We start from the raw sequence: 18,168 nt of genomic DNA on the forward strand, positions 1-18,168 counted from the left end.
CATTATTATATATAAACAAATTGATGTTGTTGTCACGTTGATTTCCATAGTTGTTGATGTCGTTGTTGCAATTGTTGTATCATTTGTAGAGCCATTTGTTGTTGTTCCATAATTTTTAGTTAAAGTTGCAGATGTTACATGTGGAGGGAAGCTGTTGTTACTACAAAAATTTCGGATTTTACCTGCTTAACATTGAACCTAATACTTAAAGAACTCTTTTATCATTTATCATTTATATTACATAGATCGATATTTAATATAGTAGTAGTAATTTTCAATCAGGATATGCAGTTTTGTATTTTCTCTCTTCTTTATATTTATTGATTTACATTTATTTTTTATTATTATTATTATTTTCTTTTCTCGTGTTCGATGCCTGCAAAAAGAAAGTTGTGGAAGACAAAGAGAAAAACAGAAAAAAAAAAAAAAAACGTTTGTTAAGGATAAAAGTCAGTTGGACCAGGCTTAAATTGTCAGACCTCTTTCTGTATGTATGTTTTGTATATATGTATATGTGAGTCTGTGTGTGTGTGTGTGTGGTTTTGGCCGGCTGGAAAGTGCAAATCGTTTTGACTTGTTAAGCTTAAAGTATGAAAAGCAACAACAAAATATTATCCTTAAAGAAATTGTTTAAGGTAAATAAAGAAGGTGAAATGGCAAACATTTTCAAGTAAGAAGAAAGCAACTTAAAAGTGATTTGCAAAAACCTGAACTGAAGGCTTCCTTGCCCATTAAACAACTTCATTTTGACAAGTTATGTCAGAAACCTTTATTTTTCCAAACTATGGACATTTAAAACATATAATATTACAGATCTAGGACCAGTAAATACTCGAAAAGTATTGAAGTTAGCACAGAAGCTAATTCAAAAATTGGATAAAACCATTTTGCATTGTCATATTTCAATTCAACTATAATGAAAACCCTTTCAACTCTAATCGATTAAATAAAATGTTACTAAGTGCCTCAATCCAATTTAAACTGACCCCAGAGTTTAATAACACTAAATTGGGCTCAATAATGAACTCTTAGTACGTTCATTTTTATGGCGTAAAACGCCTTAAGACAGAAGTCAATAATTAAACTCTAGCTACTTTTCAAGCACTTACGAAAAAACCAAGCAACTACTGAAAGCAATTAAAAAATAACCAACTAAAACGAAAAAAAAGAAAAAGTGAGAAAGAATGGAATTAAAAACCCCTTTCAACATACATATGGCATAGACAGGAATGCCAATTTGCATAGCACTCATATATACAGTCAGAGAAAAATTGGCATTAAACTTAAACTTAGTTTGAATGATACAATGACAACATAGAATCGAATCTGCCATTCTTGAGGGAAACCAAATTAATCAAGATTGAAAATAGCAATGCGGGACATTTCAATAGATAATAAAATCTTATGGGATCAGTTGGGGAACACAAATTTTAATTGATCTGAGGTAAAATCGAGTATTTTAGTGAAGAATCTCTACAATAGAAATCGAAGTTGTAACATAGGGGAAGTAATATATCTTATTTCCTTCTCCAAGGATCCGCCACAGCTCTATGATCTTTTGTTGGCCTAAAAAGTCTGCTGCTATATACCAAGTTGTTATACCAAAGATTCTGTCTGTAGCTTATCAACTGTCCCTAGTTTTCGCGCTAATAAAAGGGGAAGAAGTTTTTCTATTCCACTAAAACTAGCTAAATAATTCTCACTCAATTCTAATTGTTAAAACTTTAAAGAGAAACTAATTGTTGAAGAAGACGAACCTATTCACAACTAGTTTAATTTCTGCTAGTGTAGAAAAGTAAATATCACACAGACAAACACATGTACATATTTACATATATGTACTTGTACAAATATACATATATATATATATGAACTATGCACTTTATATTGCCGAGGGCTAGACTACTTTTTGATTTCTTTACTTTTTGCAATTTTTACGCCCCCCACATTTTTGTTTATGTACATCAACTCAACTTATAGACCCACTTAGTTGCCTTAAAGGTATGCCACGCCTCTGAACACTACTACATATACACACATATATATGTATATAGGTATGCACTTGTAAAAATCAATTAAACTTTTCAAGTGAAGTTATAATGGCTGGCAACCCTTCATTTTCTTCTCTTTTTTCCCTTTTTTTTTTGACTTTCTCTCTCAGGCTTTTTTACTCGTAGTCAGTTTTCTTATTGTTTTCATAGCTCTGGCATTGTTGTTGTTGTAGCTGTTGCAACAACATTTGTTGTTGCAGTTGTCAAAAGTTTTAAAATAATTGGATTTTTTTCGCTGTAAGCACAGCTCACGAACATTGGCAACGTTGCAAGGAACGTTTGTGTTCGTTTGTTGGCCAGGAACGTCATGCCCATTCTATAAAAATTAAAATTTTCTTTGTTACCCCACAAACTCACACACACACACACATCAATACAGACATTCAGAGAGAGAAAGTGGTGTTGACGGTGGTGCAAGGGCGTCTCTACTTTTAATGCAGAATTGCTGCAGTCATTGTCGTCATCGTCATTCATCGTATTACCCAATTTCCAGCTCTGAAGTTTTCAACACCAATTGTAAACGTCAACAGCAAGGGTAACCCCAAAAAGGGAGCATGGATGAGTGAAATGGGTGCTTGGGATTGCATCAACTCCACCTTCAGCCAATGATAAAGAAAAACTCCGCCTGGTCCTGCACACACACATGAACTCCTATTTACTCCTACGAAAATGGGCAGGAGACAGTTTCAAAAAAGAAATGGGAATGGCCATGCAAACAGGATCCCTTCAGTCCCTCCCTTGATTGTGGAGTTTAAGGTTTTTGATGGTTCTCACTAGCCGTTAAAAATTGAAAACCTGTATACCTGGTGTTTGTATATGGTCTGGAACTAAAGAGCTTAAAATGCATTCTAGGGAATGAAATGAAAACTCTCATCTATGTAGCACAATCAAGTTATTGAAGGACTACAGAAGAAGTTAAGTAAGAAGAACTTCAGTATACTTAAGCTCAAATGTGACATAAATGAATGATGAAATTTCATTTGCTTAGCAACAAATGGACTAAATTGACATCGAAATGTATGTAAATAGTATGATTTTGTATATAAACTCAATAGATGCCTAAAGTTAAGTAGATTCATTAAGAAAGCAATTGCATCAAACATTGAATCAGTTGTTTCTAGTTCATATATTTATCTATTGATAGAAAGAGAAACGCTTTTAAGCAAAATTTACTTCACTATAAACAACTTGATATCTTTAAGCTCCCAAAAGGTTACATGGCTTAAAAGGTTTATATGTCATTTAGAATGTTCAATCAATCATTCAATTGATAAGAAACACAGAAGTAAAGAAAAATTGGGCTGTTTTTAATTCTTAAATATATCGCCAAGCAATTTAATTAATAAATGACAAAGAGCAAAGCCAAATATAGATAATATTCTGAATTGTCATTAAGAAGTAAAACTTGTATATAGTTTGCGCTATCACATTGAACGAATTGAAGCATAAAGTAAAGAATCATTCTAAAGAAAGCCTAGGGACTCAATTAACTTAATGACAGGCTAATAATCAATAAATATCATGAAAACAATATTGTTATCTAGAAATTTCTATCTGTATTATTAATACTAACATATTGTTGACAACTAATGACAATTGCCAAAGTTTTTCATTTCGATTTCCCTAACAAAAAGTTCCAGTCACACATTTTGTCGCACTTGGCGTATGCGTGATATTAGTTTAAAGAAAAGACAACAACCAAAACAACAAATATATTAAACGAGATAATATATATAAATACATAGAAAGAAAGAAATTCTCATTTCTCTGCATTATAAAAATGTTTGCTTTTGTTTTTGGGATATAGGCAGCCAGCTGTGTTCTATGTGAATGCAATGTTGTTGTTTGGTTTCTTCTATACTTTTTTTTTGTTTCATTTTCCATTTTCCCCACTGAAACTAATAAAAACACTTGACACCAAAACGAGGAAAGTTGCTTAAACAAATTGTAGCACTATGAGAGGCAAAACAGGGACAGAATGATGAAGAGAAAAACAGTGTATGAGAGAGAAAAAACAAAAATTGGCCGCAGAAAACTCGGTAAGACTTTAAGATTAAAGCTTTAATAGAAAAATATGAAAAATACCATACACAAATGTCCTTAGGCTACGAATATAACAAGAGAAAAAAATTTCTAAAAATATTTCTTTAAATTTGGAAGATTATGTTTTGACAAATAGGCAAAAAAAAAATCCCCAGTGACACAAATTTGGTAAAAAATTTTAATTAAATTTAGGCAACATATTGACAACATATAGAATCAATCCTGTTAATATAAGAAAACTCCGCTAAACTCATACAATGCATAAATATTTACATATATGAAGTTACTTTTATGTATATAGTATATACTTGAACAGTCAACAGCTGCTTCAAAGTCTTAAAAGAAATGGCAAAAACTACTCTTAGTTTTTTTGGGGGCGGAAGGCGACTGCAGAAAAATGTGCTACACAAAAACACTTAAGTTCATTTTGAACATCAAAAGGACATTGACAAGGACGGCAGAGATATCAATAACTTTTAATGATTGCCAGTTGAATGGTTTGCTTTTTGCTTGAAAAGAGAATTGCTAAGAAATTCGCTGCATACTTTTTAGGGCATTTCAAATTGCATTCTAAATTCTGTATACAACTTTTATGTGCATTCAAATAGACGACTTCACTCAATCAAATATAAAACAAATTATTACTGTCATTTCTTTGAAGTTAATAAAGACCCAAATTGGCATTGTGCAGAAATTTTAGTATGGAGGAATACTAGAAATTGGGACTAAAGTTTAAAAAGAATTCAATATAAGCCTTAAACCTTTGACCCTCTGTTTGATTAATACTGAAACATTTCACTTATGTCACTTTAAATATTCAAAAGTCTTTTGGTCAAACTTCAAACCACAATACAGTAGAGTTTTAATACTGCATCGTAAAACCACAGCACAATAATCCAGCATTTGGCCCTTTCACAGAAAGGAGAGAAATCGAATGGGACCGAGAAAACGTAGATGACGAAGATGAAATAAAAATCACTTCAGCCAGCTGGCACCTAAAACGATTTAGGCCGAAACTTCAATCACAAACACAAACGAGAAACCGACAAATAGCCATCAAGAGCAACAACAATCACTGAGTAAACGTGGCTTTAGTTTCACACCAAAAATTGCGGAACAAAAGCTGAGAAAAGGAAAATGCCAGATGAGAAACTGCAAAACGACTTTGCTAACCCACTTAAACGGGCCAACAACAACACCAAAAAAAAAATGAAAGAAAAAACTTGTTTGCCGCTCGTAAAAACAGAAAATGAAAATAGATAAAAAAAAACAAAAAACTCATACACAACCGAAAAAAAAAAACATAAGAAAGGAAAACCTCACACGGAGCTTTGTTGTCTCTGTCAGAGTAGCGACTTCATTTTGCTAAATCAATTGAATTTTCAATTGTCCTGACAAACAAGCAAACAAAATAAAAGCAAAAAAAAAAAGGTAACATAAAAAGGACAACTAAAGGAAACGACACTATTACATGGGGAAAATGGTAAACCCAAAGAAGATATTTTTATGGGTTTACCCTTGCCAATGAAGGGACAATGCAAAAAAAAGAAGAAAAAAAACCTTGAATGGGTAAAGGAAAATCAACTGTGACAAGATTAGCCAGCGGGGATTGCATAAGCCAAAGAGCCAACAAGCACACAGTGAAATTAGTGGAAAAGCTGGAAAATGTTTAACCATTTTCCTTGCAATTGACAGAATTGTGTCACACAAATGCACACACACACACACTCACATAAACAGAAAGAGATGTGATTATCTGTACTATAATTTTTTTTACCATTTTCATATAGTATATTTTATTAATACTTTTAGTTTTCATTTCATACATGTTGTTAATAATCGAAAAACAAAAAAAATAATAAAGAAAAGAACGCTACGTTAAGTTAACCTGCACACGACTTTGCCATAGGTAGTTCACCCCGCATTCTCTGTGTTATCCTTTTTGTATTTTGGGACGAAAGGACGAAGCTGAACCGAGGCAAGCCGAAGTTATCGACGAATTTCTATAGCTTAACTGGCTTTAATATTGCCGGCTTTGATTTAAAGAAATTTCTTTCAGAACTTTTCATCACTTTCCATTTTCTTTTTCAAAACAAACAATTTACGATTTTTTGTATAATTTTGTATGATTTTTTTTATAATTTATTCCCTTTTTCTTGAGTTGATTTCAATTAATTTATATTGATGTTTTAAGCACTGCACATTGAACGCGCGCTCCGGTTTTTTGCTTTACACTCTCGTTACATCCTGCCAAATCCCGAAATTGTACTAAATACGTACAAAACTTTTACGATTGGCTAAGGCTAAGAGGCAAACGGCCAGGCCAGGCCAGGTCGTGTTCGTGTTTTGTGTGTTGGTGTGTTCGTGTTCGTGTTAGCCGTCCTCAAAGGCCGATGACAACGTCAACGAAGAGACAAAAGAACGAAGTGCTTCGGCTAGGCTACTATGGTGAATTTGTGGCCAAGGAAAGCTAACGAAAATGAAGAGAAATATTTCGAAGTTGGTTTGAGTGGAAATTTTGTAAAAGTCACTTGAATAAGAGAGTGTTAGTTGAGTGTGAGTTAGAGAAACCTGTTACCCAAGCTGAGCAGTTGAGTGCTTTATAAATTCTAGTTAAATCGTGCTTAAAGAGTAATATGCACTACAGTTGCATCAAAGAGAAATTTTTAGTCCACTCCAGTGTAAACTCATTTTAGCTGACATGCTCATGGATTTGGCTCAAAAATTACTCAAAGGACACTTTTACAGCAGCCATAGAAAAGCATTGTCAGGTTATAAGGTCATATAAGACCATATTTGTTCAAATTCAGTAAAATCTGTTAAAAGGAAAAAGTAAACTAAAAGAACCCTTCATTCCAGTTAGTTAATAAAGACAAAAACACTTCGACTTACAAAACAATTTGAAGTGAATTTTACTCATTCTTCAAAGGAGGTATGAATGGTATGAATAGAAGTTCTAATAAATGTGGTAAACATTAAAGAATTTTATCATAAGTTATTATTATTATTATAATTAAAGTGTAGGATATAGTTGTAAACTATCAACCTAACTATATTTTACAAGCACTGGCAACTAAGGCCATCGGCTTAGACGAAAACTACATCCATACACTAGCCTGGGATTCGAACCCGGTTCAGTTGACTCAATGGCCACTTAGACAACTCATCTACCGAGGACTGCTAAATTAAATTAAAATTTAGACAATATTTACGCCTTGATTGAAAGAGATTTGTCAAAATATAAAAGATATTTTAAAAGCGAAGAAGTAAGCAAATTTTAAAGATAGATAGATATTGATTGAGAATGAAATTCATTTAATAAAATTTTATTAAAATGTGTCTCAAAATGTAAAAAATATTACAAAAATATTTTTAGCAAATCTCGCAGATTTTGTACATTTAACTCAAACTTCCCAAGAAAAGGATTCCCTCAAACAAAATTTATAAAATTATCATGTAACTCATTAACACCGAGCAAACACTCACTCCCAGTTGCAGCTAAATGAGTCATCTCAAAGTTATGCACAAAACTCAAACAAATGCTTACACTCAAACAAAACAAAGAGACTTAACGTCAATGCTCAATAACTTGACTCAAATGAAAACAACAGCAAGAGATAAGTTATAAATAAACGCTCAAAACCTCTTTGAGTGAGAAAGCAAACTAAACTCACTTCCCTTTGAATGCAAAGAGTAAAGATTTTTTTTACTCGACCACTGACGAGCTTTCGAAACTCATTTGCGACAGGATAATGCTTCGTATTTTTTGGCTTAGGTGAGTTCCGACAGCCGAATCCTTTTTGGTACTACCATTGACTTTGACCGTTGAATGCCTGTCGTCAGTCTCAATTGGACCGACGTGCTGTAAGCTAAAAGCGGCAAAGATCGAAAAGAGGAACAACTAAATTGTATTAGCTCCGGCAGCGGGGTTGATGGCAGTTTCACATAAGTAACCAAAGTGGCGTAGTAATATTTACATTTTTTTCTTTTTTGGCGCGTGTTTGTCGCAACTCGTCTGAAGTCTCGTGAAGTCTCTGTGTGTGAATGTGAAATGTGACAAGCCCAGGTGACAGTTAACATTTTGCAAAAGCCAAAAAAAAAAAACTGAAAAAGCAAAAAAGGACCAACGAATGTGGAAAAACACAGACGGAAACAAGTTGCGTTGGTCCTAGCCCCAGGAGACATTTAACATAATAAAAACGAACGTGTGCGGCATTTTTGTATCTCTCAAAGTGTATGTGTGTGAGTGGGTGGATGAGTGTGCTAATAACACAAACATATACATATATATACATACAAAAAACACATATACAAAAAAGACAGACAATATGGCAAATGTGTGAGCCAAAGCAGTTGGCAAAAGTGTCGTAAATCGTTTAGACGGGGCCAAAATGTGGAGGCAGTACGAAACGATATGTAAACGACACAGTCGCCGTGGGAAAAACTGCCACAAAAAAAAGAAGAAAAGACAAAAGCCCCCCAAAAACGACCACCAACAAAAACAACAGCAAAAGTATCAACGAAGGGACACTCCAGAAAGCCCAAGAAAAAAACCTGGCATCTGTCTGATGAGCCACATTTGTAAGTATGCCACCAAACCAAGTAAGCAAGGCCTACATTTTAGTCGAATTTTTGCTTTCCTTTTATTTTATGAGATTTTAACGTGGATTTTGGCGCGTGAAAGCATCGAGTTTTATTTGTAATCAATTTTTATGCATGATTCTTTGTGTGTGTGTGTGAAGTGCAGTTCATAAAAATTTCATACATCATAAATGGACCAATTAATTGCTTGAAATGCGGTCAAATAAAAATTGGAATCCCTTTCCTCTAGTGATAAAAATGAAAAATCAAACACAACAGAAATATCCGGAAATGTTTTTAAAATATTTAAATACCTTCATCAATAAACGTCATTTTATATAAAGAAAACATTTTTACTTTATGTACTTAACGGAAATTCACGCAAAATACAAATAAACAGTTCAAGAAAGTGCAAAATGTCAAAGTTTTAAATACAATTTGTTCAATAATTTTTACAAAAGTCAAACAAATATTTAATAAATTTGACTCCACATCTATTTCAAACACATTTGCGACAAAATAATAAAAAAAAAAAAAAAATCAGCATTTTGAGTTAATTTTTTGAAAATCTGTTTTTTTTTTTTTTTGTCACAAACCTAACTAATTTTTAATTCATTGGAAATATTACATACTATTTCTCTAAAAATAAAACCTTTGAAAAGAACAAAAATTAAAACACTTAATTGCTATATAAAATTAAAAATTTAATTTATAAAAATATTTGATTTTTTCTATATTCTCATCTAGTAACTAAATTTCAATTGCTAAAAAAAAGAACCTACAAAGAACTTAACTTTGGGTTTAATCAGAAATTTATAACGTTTTATTTATAAACGTTTTTAAGTAAATAAATTCTACATGCCAATTTAATTTCTTTATTATTTTATTGCGTTGTTTTGTCCAAAAATAAAATACAATTATTTTTGGTACAACTTTTCTTACTTCCGAATCTTTTTCCAATCAAAATTTGAATTTCGACTATAAAATGAAAACTTAAGTTAGGCAATGCACTGCCTAAAATCCAAACGATTGAAAAAGACAAAAATATTATCAAGCTCAGGGATAAAAAAAATTCCTTAAAAAGTCTGATAAACGAAACAAAAATTACAATTTTTTTCCTACTTCATTGAAAGAAAAAAGAATACAAATTATCAAGAAGTAAATGTTTGACGTTTTTCTTTCCTTTTTTTTAGTTTGAGTAGTAATTTATTTAATTTTTGTTGTTCTTGCTATTTATGTTATGCTATTGTTTAAATTCGCTTTGGTTGATTTAGAATGCATTATCAAATTATAAAAAATTTAAATTATTTGTTATTAAAAAAAACACCTATCCACTTTTTTCTTGGGGAAAACTGACAGGCATATTTAAATAAATTGTTAAATTTCAATGCAGAACACATAAAAATAGAAAAAGAAACAATTTGAAAATGCAAACATTTTGTGAGTTTTGTTGGCTTTGTTGTTTGTCCCATTTGTCATATCAACTGCAAACAAAATTTGACAAATGAAAATAGCAAAGAAAATTATGTTTGACCAGCATAAATCATACAAACAAAACATATAACTTTGTACTAGAAATTTTGTTTAGATAAACGATAAGATGAGAGATATTTTTATTTCTCGAAAATTTAGTTCTCTCCTCTATTTTGTTTACTTTTGAATTTTTAAATATCTATATGAAAAATAATTTTGATTTCTATGTATTTCATTTTAGATATGCCATACTAAAAGGAAAGACTGAAATCGAATGCGATACCTCAAATGACTTAAACTGGAAGACAAAATGATTTGCAATTACATTTTAAACTTTAAAGTGAGTTTTTGTATATATTTTTTGACTAAAATTAATTATAATTTAAGCTAGATTACAAAAAAAAAAAAAAAAACTGAAATAAAGAACAATTTTTGCATGATTTTTTGTTGTCTTTTAAATGTAATGTCGAAAAAATAAATGTTATTTGTTGTCTCAATAATAGAAATATTTCTTTTTAAAAGAAATATATATTATAAGTTTTCATTTCATTATTCGAATTTATTTTAGATTGCAAGCAGCTGAAAACAGCATTAGAAAAGTAATTGATTAGCTAACGCTAATCATAAGATTATTCATTAGACATTTCGATTCACTTGGCCGGCGGGTAAATTGGTATACAGTTGTTTTTTTTTTAATTTTTTCTAAGACCCCATTACTTGACGCAGCAAATTTGATTCCTTTGATAACCTTTAAACTAATTTTTTCGCAAAAATGAGAAATTCTGTTTGTTTGCAATCTTTAAATTGCATATGTAAGAAATTTGATTTAGATTTGACTTCAAAAGATTGTTTTCAAAATCATCTGGGTCTTACTAGTCCGCTAAAAAAAAAAAAACAATACAAAAATATGGAACATTAATATTTATTCGAAAGTTCAACGAATTGTCGACAGTAAATATATATTAGAATTTTATTTTGAAAAGTAGGAAAGCTTCATAAATTTAATATTTAAATTACAAGTGCCTAAAAAGAAATCATGTAAATCGATTAAGATGAACACGACACTTTAACTAAATAAATATACAAATATTGTATAAGTTTAAAAAGTGAATAAAACAAAATTTATAGAAAGTCCTTTTAGTTACGCCCTAGATCTAGTCCTCTTTTGGTTTTCATAATAGGAAATTAAACATCAATAGATTAAAAAACCTAACTCAATTAACTAGTTTAGTTTTGGAATTAGTGACCATTATGAGTAAAAATATCAATATTTTTGGTGAGGAACTGACTTAATGTGGACTTTTTTTTTTAAATAACTGAAACATTTTTCTATTTATGTAAATTTTCTGAAAAGTATGCCGTAAATCTGATGTTACAAGTTATATAGTAAAAACAAAAACCCTTAATTTTTATGCTCATCCAACTCATAATCGTTTCCGTAGTGCACATAAAACTGCTCTTAGCAACATAATCTCTCTACCTCTCTTTCTGTCATTCATCCATTATCTCAGGTTTTAAACCTTTTTAACAACAATCTGACACTTTGTGAACCCTAAAAACAGGAAAACTGTCCTATATTCTCCATTTTTATCCCCATGTCTGTGTTTGTCCTTCTCCTGTGCACACACACACACACAGAAATACCGAATCAAGCTTTTTCGTTGATAAATCGTAAAATTCCAAAATATTGCGTAGTCAACGCAACAAGCAAATGCACTCAAAAAATGGGGGAACAAACAAAAAAAAAATCAGCAGAATGAAAAAAAGAAATCTATGAAATATAAAAAACGTGTCGAATGATAAGTAACAAACATTTTGGTCCCTAACTGTTGCAACTTTTCTCTTTTATGATCAAAAAGGGAACACAAAAAAGGAAAAAACAAAGACAAACGCACAGAAGGCAAAAAAAAAAGAAGCAAACATGCAGAGACATGCACATACAGGCACGTACAATGTTTACTATTTGGTGTTGCATACTTTTACGCGTCTCTTTAGTATTAATTTGAGCTGGTGGGAAGCATGCAGGAGGGAAATAAACGGACCTGTATAAGGAAGGGTAAGAAAACTGCCACAGAATAAAAGGGAAACGACAAGAAATAAAGGTAGCCCGCATTCAGTAAGAGGACCTGGTACTCATTATGCATGCTTGTCCGCACGTTCATACATACTACATCCTTGCGCCGCACCGCTGCCGGTTGGTGCCGCCTTCTCAACGGCTTTTTCTTTTGAGGAGATTCTGGCTAACTTTTACCAATTTCATTTTCAATTGACTGTCGACCAGAACACGCAGCCGGGTTTGGCTAACCACCAGCAATTGAGCGTATGAAATGCTTTAGCAAAAGGGACTTCTCAAACACCCACCCATTCACACAGTATCACGTCGCTTCTCTCCTCACATCATCTTTCTCTTCGAGACCCTCAGTAAAAGTTTCAAGAAAAAAAAAGGAAAAAAGAAAACCAAAGACAGATAGATGATGTTCAGGATTGAGAGTGAAGAGGGAAATAAAACTTGTATAGAGAATCCTTTGCGTTCATTTCAATTTCGTTAACTTCTCTTTTTTTTGTGTCTGTTCTTTTACTCCTTTTCTTGTATTATACTACTTATTTTATTTGAAGCGTAAAGCAGAGAACGTGTGCATGTTTTACAGGACATCCAATATATTCCATCTTCCAACAAAACCCCCCTACAATCTTCTTCTTCAGCTTTTTCTTTCACCCCCTTTTAAGAAAGTTTTCTGCGAAATTACGCCACGCACAATTCATTTGCAAATAAGAGAACAGTTTAATTTGTTGCTTTTGTGGACTGACAGAAAAGGATATGCTAGCCCACACATGCACACAAAAGGCTATCTTACACAGGCAAAAAGTTACTGAAAAGGACCCGCATCCTACGCACACACACTCATACTCACACCCACACAAACACCACCACCACCTTTAATAGAGAAAGAGAGATAGAGTAGCAGCTGCTTTATGGACATATTGCATAGACAGAAAACAAATCAGTTCGATTCTCTACTTTGTTTTCCCAATGCGTAGTAATTAAGCCTCTGTCCCGACTGAATACACACACTCACACAAACACACACACACACACCTACACAATTATTGAGTGAATGGCAAATAACTGAAGAAAACTGTTTACCATTTGCCTGAGGATTGTACGTATTCAATATGCAGTTATCCCCAAAAAATCTAGACACTTGAAAAGCTCCAACAACTACAACTTTACCTCGACATGCATGTAGATTAAATTGATTAGAAAATGGACAACTTGATTGATAGGTAAGTTAAGGTTCCACTGGTAAATTTTCCTCTGTTCGTAGAGCAATCAGTCGGTGACAAAATTAAGAAACTTTCAATTAAGCATAAATATTTCAGGAAAATTAATGGCACCAGGTGGAGAGGAAAATCCTTGATATATGTTTAATGCATTATTCAATTAGAATTACTTCCTATAACTTTTTCTAAAAATAAGTTTCTTAATATGTGTTCTTTATTAACCCTTATTTACGGCTATGTGTTACACATAGCACGGCCTTTGATTATTATTATATCAGGATAAACCATTAGAAAAATTTCGCAAAAACATTCTTTTATAGTCAAAACTTAATTTTTATAAAGTTAATTAATATTGAGTAAAGTTTTTGATTTAGCTGATGAAATAACTACAATAAATTTTGTTCTTAGGTTAGAAAAAATTAATGTCGCCTGCCAAATCGACCATCAACTGAAAGAGCTTATATAATTATTTTAAAATTATGACTAAATATTCACAAAAAAACCTTTTAACGAAGTACTTTTGTCTGTAAATGGACTTTTTAAAGATGTCCTGTTTTGATTTCATATATATTATTTATTGAATTCTATATTATTTTAAACTGTCTGAAATACTTATTTCATGTCACAACGCTAAACGTTTTATATGCTTTATATTTATTTTAGAGCTTCAAAAACAAATTTTTCAAATTGAGAAAAATTAAATGAAATTTTTGGAGTACATATTCAAGCTATACAAGCTTTATAATGTCTTAAGACACTATCACGTAAAAATAGACACATCTCGAAAATTTTACTAAGTAAACTAAGTTTGGTAGAACTTTATAGAATATTTAACTTCATACGCAATCCTCAATAGAAGAGTAGTCTAAATAGCCCAGTCATAAAGGCAACTAAACAACAAGGATCCAGGCTTGAATCTCAAGCTAGTTTATAGATATGTAGTTGCTGATATTTTTATACCCTTGCAAAAAGGGTATATTAATTTTGGTCAAAAGTGTGCAACGCATAGAAGGAAGCATCTCCGACCATATAAAGTATATATATTCGTGATCAGCACGACGAGACGAGTTCAAATAGCCATGTCCGTCCATCCGTCCGTCCGTCCGTCCGTCCGTCCGTCTGGATCAACGCAAACTCCTCCTAGACCGTAAGAGCTACAGAGCTGAAATGAGCTGAGCATGTAGGCTTGTATATACTGCAGGCGTTGTATATCTCGGATTCAGCCGGAGCGGATCACTATATCATATAGCTCCCATACAAATGGCAAAGTCACGAACAGTGACTTTTCTTAATAACTTCGTTATTTTCTGAGCTATTGTCGTGAATTTTAATATTGGTGAATTAATTACACATATAAACGACTATGCCAAATTTGATCAAGATCGGGTGACTATATCATATAGCTCCCATAGGAACGATCGGTGGAAAACAGTGACTTTGATCAATAACTCCGTTATTTCCTATGTAGGCCGTTCTTTCGCAAACATTAACCTTTTTAGCTTGAGCGTTTTTCCATTTTGATGGCTATAGGTAAGGAAAGAGTTACCAAAAAAGTTGCAAGGGTATACAAACTTTGACGCGGTCGAAGTTAGCCCCGGCCCTCTGGTTTTTCATACACTTTGATTTTCAGTTTATTTTCAGTGATTTATGCATGTTTTTCATCATATTAGAGTGGTTATTATTATTTTTAAACATTCGATCACAAAAGGCTAGAAAGGTTCACATCTATGTTTATTGTATTGATTGTCCGTAAAATAAGTATTTTAGACTCATCTACAAGAAAAACGATTTAAATTAAGGTTATCCCACTGGCACAATCCATAATTCTCAACCATAGTAGTCATTGAAAACGTTACTCAACGTTTACTTTAGTAAGAAGAACAAAATTATTAAAACAACGGACAACGATCCGAGACCCGCAAAAGTCCCTCTCCTTAAGTGTTTGGATCTTCGGCAACACCTTTCTGCAGAAATCGACGTTGGATTTGTTTCATTATTATTCATATTTCACTAAAATTAATAAGGGCTTTTGAATTTTACAGTTTTCATAATTTTCTCATACTTTTAGAGAATCCAGCCATGGGAGATATAAAATCGTTATTGGTAATTGGAAAAATAGACAAATTTGAATGGCAAAACCTTTAGGCAAGGGATGTTAGATGTTGAATAGTAGTGTGTAGGAATTGACCCTAGAGTGCAACATAAGAAGAAGTTCCAAGTTCAAATTTCTTATTAAAGTCAGTCTCTAATTATTCGTAGTAAAATTATATCAGATTGGAATTATTCATAATATTTTTCAATTTTTTCTAAACCACAGCAAACATATTGTACATTGCTGAAATGTGTCTCTGGTACATAAAATTGTCATCAAGCCTTTCGATTGGTCAAACAACATATATTTTGCATAAAACAATTTAAATAACACGAGTTTTATTGAATGGTATGAATAATGTATGGGTCATTCAAAATTCGAATAAAAGGTAAAGATAATAATTGATTTTGGGAAGAGAATGATCATAGTGATAATTCTTCTTGTCATTGTTAAAGATGATAAAAAAATTTCGGTGCTTATAGATTTTTCATTTAAATATTAGTTTATGAAGTTATTATTTTATTATATTTTATTTTCATTTCCACTATGTTTTATATTAGATTTTATTTTGCTTATACATGGGAGAGAAATTAAAAACTGCATATCCATTAATTTTGTAAAAACATTTCGAGTTCATAAGTATTCCATTCAATTTATTAAATACGACTGCTACTTACGTTATTAAATTGCTCCATATTGATGTCCTGTTGTTGTTATTCTCTAATATATAATCGTTCAGTTTATCGTATAATTTAGCGCATTACCTATAAATAAAAGATAAAATTAATATTGATTAGTGACAAGTCAAATATATCATATAATCGTTATCTTATGCTCTATATCTTTGCAGTTCCTCCTGACCCGATATGTGTATGAGGCCTTATCTCATTAAATGTTATTTACTTTAAAAAAATGTATCTATATGTATATGTTTTATGCCTTTTATAATACATAAATATAAAAAATATGCCATAAATAAACCAATTTTTACATAAAAGAAAACCGTTACTCAATAAAAAAAAAAAAACAAAAAAAGGAAAGAGGCGAATTGTGGATTTTTAATGGAGTGGATATGCAGGGAACAGCAAAAAGAGAACAAGTCGAACGAGATGAGCTTCATTGCCAAGGAGAAGGGGGGCGACCGCACGGGCAGAGGCAGGGGCAGCATTTATGGGCACAAAATGATTGTTATTATACCTTCTTATTATTATTATTGTTATCAAAGCCAATGTCAAGCCAGCAAAGGTGGCAAGGAGAGGACGACCTGGCCAAAAGCCGGAAATGTCGACAGCCAAAACAAAGAAAAAGAAACCAAAGGAAAAAAATGGGAAGTAACGAAAAAAGGAAACGTGCCCGGCATAAGGAGCCCACCTATGTGGCACAGTGCGCTTAATATTGTCAACAAAATTTAAAAACTAATTTTGCAATGCAGCACACCAGATATTTACGTAAATTTCACGCGACTTAAATCCCTTAGCCTGATTTTTGATCACAGAACACTTTTTTAGTTGAAAAAATTTTATGAAATAAATATTTGAAAATAATTTTGTAAACTATTTTGAAATTTTCAAGCTGCAAATCTCTGGTATTTTTAAAGTTTGTCAAATTGTTTGAGTGCTAATTTGATCGAATATCTCTTTGATAATAAATGATTTTCGAAACCAGTTGTAAAAGATTAAAAAATTTAGTTAAACTGGACTACAATTTTTTAACAAGTTTAATTTCCACGGTTTTCTTAGTCAAAAAACCAATTTACTAGTATTCTGCTAGATAAACAAAAAATTTATCTTAGAAAATATTTTCAATTTCTTGCATTAAAAAGAGTTTTATACAAAATTAAATGAATTTGAGTTTCTTTTCGCAACCTTAAAAGCACTGTACGTAGCAGCGTCGTTCGGTTTTGTGGGGTAGCTAAAAATTTATGTATTGTTTGTTTATTTGTTTATGCAGTGCTTTCGTCTCGGTGTCTCCTTGTCTTTTGCCTCATATACAACACACACACAAACATTCGCACATATGAGAAGTTCTCTAAGGCAGTAGCTCATGCAAATTTATACACCTTCGCCTTGCTTTTTGCCATGCCATAATAAATATTCACAAAAATATCTCATTTCAGCGCCTGCCTGGCGGAGTGCTTGGCTTTCTTGGTAGCTTGCCTTGTCTTGTCGCCTTGTCACGTGTCGGCATCATTACCGCACGTACCAGAGTTATTTATACAAAATATATATCGTTTACAAAAAAAAAAAATAGACGAAGCATTCAGGCCGAGACGAGCAGGGAAATTTAAATCACCAGACACAATTTTTATATCCTTCTGGCAACTTTCATCTCTCCCACCCCAACCAGAAGGGAACTAGAAGGTCTTAGCTAATTGTTCAATATTTGTGACCAAAAGCAGCTGCCACATTTTTTCTCTCTCCTTTTTCGCTTTGGTCCTTGGGGGCGTGATGTGAAATTTACGACACACATGTGTACCGCTGCGCCTAAAACTAGGCAGCACAAACATGCCAAGCATGTCGAGACCCCAAAATCGCCTGAACGTTTCCCAAGCCGGACCAACTAAGCAACCGACAAAACGACCAAAACGACGGAACGACCGACTAACCGACCAAGCGTCACAGTTAATTTGTTGACAGCTTAGAGAAT

The 18,168-nt window shown here is 32.4% G+C and overlaps 2 long non-coding RNA genes across 3 annotated transcripts in view; one reads left to right on the plus strand and one right to left on the minus strand.

Annotated features, from left to right (window-relative positions):
• LOC111518598 overlaps window positions 1–18,168 on the minus strand; it is a 44,782-nt gene that overhangs the window by 348 nt on the left and 26,266 nt on the right. For both annotated transcript variants that reach the window (XR_002724010.2, XR_006954191.1), the window contains exon 3: window positions 16,200–16,286. This is a non-coding gene — a long non-coding RNA (uncharacterized LOC111518598). The remainder of the gene's footprint in view (window positions 1–16,199; window positions 16,287–18,168) is intronic.
• On the plus strand, window positions 8,407–16,404 carry LOC111518596. Its single transcript, XR_002724008.2, has 3 exons — window positions 8,407–8,675; window positions 10,390–10,488; window positions 16,373–16,404. It is a non-coding gene; the product is annotated as an uncharacterized LOC111518596 (long non-coding RNA).

This window comes from Drosophila willistoni (genome assembly GCF_018902025.1).
Source record: "Drosophila willistoni isolate 14030-0811.24 chromosome 2R unlocalized genomic scaffold, UCI_dwil_1.1 Seg167, whole genome shotgun sequence".
In the NCBI taxonomy this organism is placed as follows: domain Eukaryota; kingdom Metazoa; phylum Arthropoda; class Insecta; order Diptera; family Drosophilidae; genus Drosophila; species Drosophila willistoni.